This window comes from Etheostoma spectabile, chromosome 18 (assembly GCF_008692095.1).
Source record: "Etheostoma spectabile isolate EspeVRDwgs_2016 chromosome 18, UIUC_Espe_1.0, whole genome shotgun sequence".
Classification (NCBI taxonomy): Eukaryota; Metazoa; Chordata; class Actinopteri; order Perciformes; family Percidae; genus Etheostoma; species Etheostoma spectabile.
Window position 1 is genome coordinate 15610263 of NC_045750.1, and position 6020 is coordinate 15616282.

Below are 6020 nucleotides of genomic sequence, written 5' to 3' on the forward strand. Positions count from 1 at the left end.
TGTGTGTGTGTGTGTGTGTCTGTCTGTCTATGTCTGTGTGTGTGTGTTGCACAGTGTGAGTGTGTATGTAGGTTGGCTTGAATGCCTTGACATTTTATTAAATAGCTGCGACTAGTTGCCATGACTACGTTGACTGAAATAAACACATGCGTCTGTTTTTGAGTGTGTGGGTCAGGCCGTTTGGGTCTAATTGACTGAAAACTGCAGCTTCTTCTATTCAGGGCATGTTGTGGAACAGACAAACTACAATATTATAATGGATAAACAGTTGGTTTGCAAGTATTAGGTGAGCATATTTTTGAACTCCAGACAGAGCCAGGCTGGCTGTTTCCCCTGTTAACGGTCCTAATGCTAGGATGAATTGATTCCTAGCTCTTGCACCGTGATAACGCACAGACATAGACATGAGAGTGGTATAGATCTTTTCCTAGAAAGAAAGCGAATAAGAATATTTCTCAGAATGTAAGATAACAATTCAACCTTTTAAACCAATCAAACCGATTAAAGTACTAAAAAGACTTGATTGTGGTTAGGAACAAACCACAGTTGAAGAAAGAAATGTTGACTGTAGGAGACAGTAAGAATGCAAACAACATTGTCCAGTGTCCAATTTAAACATACAGTGTGATAAAGCCAAATGTGTTTTCTGATCAGATAACAAAACAAATGGACCCATACAGTACATATAAAATATAAAATCAACAAGCAGGTTGGATTTTCATGATAATTTCTACACTGTGGACTGAATATAAAGAGCTTTTACTCCACACCCAGAGATCTACAACGAGTTGAAGGAATCAAGCTGACAACCTGCTTCTCTCAGGTCCACTTGTTTTGTGGCTGACATCATGCTGCCAGCACCTCAGATTGCCCCGGCAATGTAAAGAAGACTGAGTAAAAAATCGGTTGAGTACCAGAGAAGCTGTTAGTTAGTGCAGTTTAAACTAATTAAAGAGCCTTCGGCTTGCAAATAATTACACATAATTATGTGTGTGTGTATCTTTGTGAGGATTGAATGGGCTCAACACAAAAGTAAGATAGGTCAAAAGTCACAGTCATCTTGGAGTTTTAGCTAGTTTAAAAAAAAAAAATTGGAAAATGTCAACAGGGTTCATTTTAGGGGTTATGGTTTGGGAAAAAGAATTTCACTCTTATGGTACCCTGGAAACCACTACCCACATAGTATAGTGTATTCTGACTCTGGTCAACACTTAGAATCAGATGCACATATTGTGGATGGCTGTTATGTTTATTAACGGCTCTATCCTGAGGGGCATGACAGCACAGTTGATTATCATTGCTGCTGCTGAGAAGTGAACAATCCCATGTGATGCCAGGATGGTTTAATGTCTCTCATCATGACCTGACTGATGTTGTTTTTGTAGGTGAAGACCAAAGAGAAGTTCAGAGATCCTGTACATGGATGACGCCTTTTATGATAAACTCGTCAAGTACCAGTCACCAGTCAGGTTGCAAATACCACTGAGCTATGATATGAATGTAGATTAGTGATACTGATATTTGACAGAAAAATAACAGAAAAATAGCTAAACAAAATGTAGCAGAGAGCTGTTAATATCTGAGGCCTGTAGACGAATACAATTGACCGATTCATATTAAATATTAAATGTGTGTGCATTCTAAAAGGGTACAAATGTGACTTACAGTAAAGGACTAAAATAGTTCCCCTCCATCCCCGCTCTGTGTCTCCTTTATCTTGTTTACAGCAGTGTAGGGCAGTAAGATTTTACTTGATTACAGTGCTTTTTTCAGCAGCACGTTGTGTAATGGATTACAATTTGAAATGTTGTAACTGCCTTGGAGTATTGAATCCCTGGAACACTTTTGCTTTGACGTTTTAAAGGGATCAGCCTGTTGGCTGATTTACCGGGTCTGGAGGTGTGGGGAGGAGACCAGCTTTTGTGGAAAGTGGAGAATTGGCCTCCCGGTAACTCCTGTTAAATACAGACGATGCGTGGTTGTAGAGCAATCACCAGGAACAGTACTGGGCTGTGAGGCCATTTTGGCACATCAATCACAGTTATCATTGAACGTGATGTACACTGGCCCAAAAGGCTTTTCCCCGAATGTACAGTATTATCAGAACGTGATCCTTCTGGTCCAATTCAATTTGAAAGGTCCTATTTTTCAACACTGCTTCACAGTTCACCTGTCTTTCACATTCAATTTACTCCCTTTCTTTGCCTTCTCCCTCATTTTTTCTTTCCCTTCATGGCTCCTTCTCTTTCTATCTTTCTGTCCTTCACACACTCCATCATTAACCTCCCACTCTACCAGTGGGTGCTTTGTAGAGTTCTCTGTGTAATTACAGTCATTAGTCTGGGTAATTTCTAGGCACACACACATCTCTCACATGCAACATCCAAGAGCTTTTCACACATGGTGGATTGTTCGAGTAGCTTTCTTGAACTGAAACAATTAAAGATTTAATGAACTTTTATTATTGCAGAAGATTGGTGAGCACCTATATAGGTTCAATTGTTTTCATCGAAATACACATTTATACACAGCAAGCTATTTCCTTGATGGTTTGCCTAGTTCAGATCCTTGTGATGCAATTCGAAAGGCGCTGTATGAGGTCAGCAGTTGCAAAGTGTGGAACAGTGCTATTTTTTTTGTTTTTGTTTTTTGTTACTGCTTTGATATTGCCTGTAGTGTAGATTGGAAACAGGCAATGTCAGACCCAAATGCAGAGACAGCAGACACACAAGTAGGCTTGAGGATTTATTTTAATGAAAAAATCCCAACAAACAAAAGGAGTTGTGGATACAGCAGGCTAAAGGGTAGAGGACTACCCACAGGGAAAATCCCAAAACAGGAACAGGCTACTCTGCTGCTACTATTTGTTCATTATTACTGTTTAATGTTCACCATTACTCTAATAATTATATACTTTGTGCAACTGTAACACAGAATTTCCCTTCGGGGATCAATAAAGTCTTTCTGATTCTGATTCTGAATTACAGAAACAGTGAAAAAGCAAAATCCACTGAACAGGAAACAATGATCTGACACATGACAATGACAACACAGAGACTAAATACACAGAATAACAAGGTAAAAGAAGGAACAGGCTGGAAACAGATGAAAAACATCAGGAAATCCCAAAGGTGGGAAAAACAAAAGACAGGAAGTAAAACAAGATATGACAAGACAGAAAAACAGACTACCAAAATAAAACAGGTAACAGAAACAAAAATACATTGGTAGGATGAGAAATCAGATGCTGATCTCTTGGATGGATGCTGATAAATGGAACCCCAGCAGATCTGCTCTGTGAAAGCATCATGGTGCATTACACATATCAGGTGAAATTACTGGACAATAGAGCTGTCTAATTTTAATGTGAATTAAAGCTGCTCTGATCACTACTACATACATTTTTATGGATTCAATTACTAAAACGTTTATTGGTTTCAATGTCTCAGATGTGTAGATATTTGCAAATTTTCTTGAATACCTAATAGGTTGGACTGGACTGTAAAACAAAAGAAGAATTTTGAAATGGCCACTTTTGCTTTTCACTATTGGCTGACATTTTACACATACTAATGAAAATAATTGTTACTTGCAGCCCTAATTGACATACTGTACATGTTGATCATGCAATGTTGGCAGGTATAGCAACACACACATTTTTTTCAACACTGATGATTGATATCTGAAAAAACATTCCAGACTGTATAAATCCTGATTTACATGCCAAAGATGGAAGTGATGTGTAGGCTAACCATTCGGCCACCAGCTTGCTGTCAATCATGGCTCATGTGTGGAGGTGGGCAGCTCCAGCAAGAGCCAGAGCATCTGCTGGTGGGCGCGACCTCTCGCGACCTAAAAATGTCTCCGTCTAATCAGACCAGATCGGCTCTGGGATGAAGCTCATTTTAGCCCAGTGTTGCTCTTTCCTTGAGATGCTTTGAAAAGAGCATTGGTTAAAAGTTTGTAAGGAAAAGTAAATATCTAATTGATCTCTACTTTTTCCACACGTGAACATTGCCTTTTTTAGTTTTGCTGGGCTGTTTTCTATTCTGGGATTGTAAATGTAAGTGTATTGACAATGGACTTTCTGGTCCTAAGTATTTAAAGTGCTTTTACGCAGTGCACAAGGACACTTCGACATGGGAAAGGGACTGCAGCGATCAAACTATCAACCTTCCTTGTCCTAATAAAAGCCAGTGCAGGGTATGTGCAAGTAAATATTATTGTGTGCATTCAGACTCGTTGGAGATTATGGGACACATTGGCATGTCTGTGTTTTTGTAGAAAGAGTCATGACAGAGCTTTCAGGTTTTAGTTTGCCTGATAACTTCTAGTTAATCAGAAAGAGAGATATGAGGTTAACATTTTGAGAGAAAAACAGACAGACAGAGAGAGAACAAGTGACAAGAAACTTCAACATGAGTCGACTTTGGCCTTTCCTTGTTCCCAAGAAGCGAGATGCAGCTGGCGGTCTGGCCGTTCTTCTTCCTCCCTCCCGCCACCTGCTCGCCGTGGCTCTGTTATTTGAATTCTTCCGATGTGACATGAAATGGAGCTCGGAGAAAGAGAAGGGCCAAGACCATGGTGCATGCAATGCCCACCAGGCATTTATTGTGTGGCATTCAGGATTCACAGTATCCAGTTCAGTATTTGCAAAAAAAAAAGCCTACAAAGAGAAGGTCTAAACATCAGCTGAATAATTTAGGATTTTGTATAAAATCAAAACATTTCAAGGACTTAATGAGACATTCGTTACCAAAACACCTCGCAGTCAGACAGTTTCACAGTTTTAAACTCAATGAGACTTAATTAAATTAAGGTATTCTAATTTCAATTTAATTTAATTTTAATTTTAATTTGTTTATTGATCCCCAATGGGGAAATTACAATTTACACTCTGTGTCCACACTTTGTTAGTTATCACACACAGTCCTAAACTACACACACACACACACACACACACACACACACACACACACACATGCTCAGGATCTGTACATTCACTAATGGAGAGATGTCAGAGTGAGTGGGCTGCCAGCCGAACCAGCGCCCTGAGCGGTTGGGGGGGTACGGTGCCTTGCTCAAGAGCACCTGGCAGTGCCCAGGAGGTGAATTGGCATCTCTCCAGCCACCAATCCACACTGAGTAGAACCAAAAGACTAATGTCTCATTTCATTCAATTAATCTTAACCAGCCAGTTCAGTGACACTTTTATCAACAATAACTGCTGTAAAATGCAGAATCCCATCAAGGCTGTTAAATACAGTCTGAATTATATGAATGCAAACTTGCAAAGTCAGGAATAAAATAATTATTATTCCAGAATCCCGTTGGATTATGAGGGGAATAAAACTGTTGAACCCCTGTTGAACAAGATTTGGGTGCATCATTAGAACACAACTCTAGAACACTGGAAAAGTATGGGGGGCAAGGGTATGCATGCAACATGGACATACCCCAATATCCATCAATTCTGTATGACGATTTGCTGTTATTAAGGCATGTCACAAGTGTGCAGATGGTAATATGTTTAAAAATTGACATTTTAGAGGACTGGACTCTCATGGCAAAAAATGATTGAATGGCAAATTATTCTCAGGAGCTTTCATCAGGGCCAACTTGTGAGGATTAGATAACAGAGTTAGGAAAAGAAGCTAGCTTTGAAAGAATGCCAGGCCCCATTCACAAAAAGGATCAGGTAGGCTGAAACAAACACTGCTGGAATGTAAAATAGTGACCACGAAAACATTGCAGGCTGGAACAATGAAGTTGCCAAATCTGAATCTGTCATTGCTAATGAGAGGTAGACCCAGAGTAGAATTCATATTTTATATATCCTATTCCTGAGGGTATGTTGTCATGGAAATATCCTGTAGTGAATAATCTGATTTTGAGACATAGACTTGCCTCTTTGTGTGTCACCCACAAATGCTCAGCGTGCTCGCGCGCGCACACACACACACGCACACACACACACACACACACACATACACGCACACACGCACACACACACGCACACA

At 39.8% G+C, this 6020-nt stretch overlaps 1 protein-coding gene across 2 annotated transcripts in view; it reads left to right on the forward strand.

Moving 5' to 3' along the window:
- The window catches only part of stum (stum, mechanosensory transduction mediator homolog), a 16478-nt gene that overhangs the window by 3135 nt on the left and 7323 nt on the right, over positions 1–6020 (forward strand). The window lies entirely within an intron of this gene.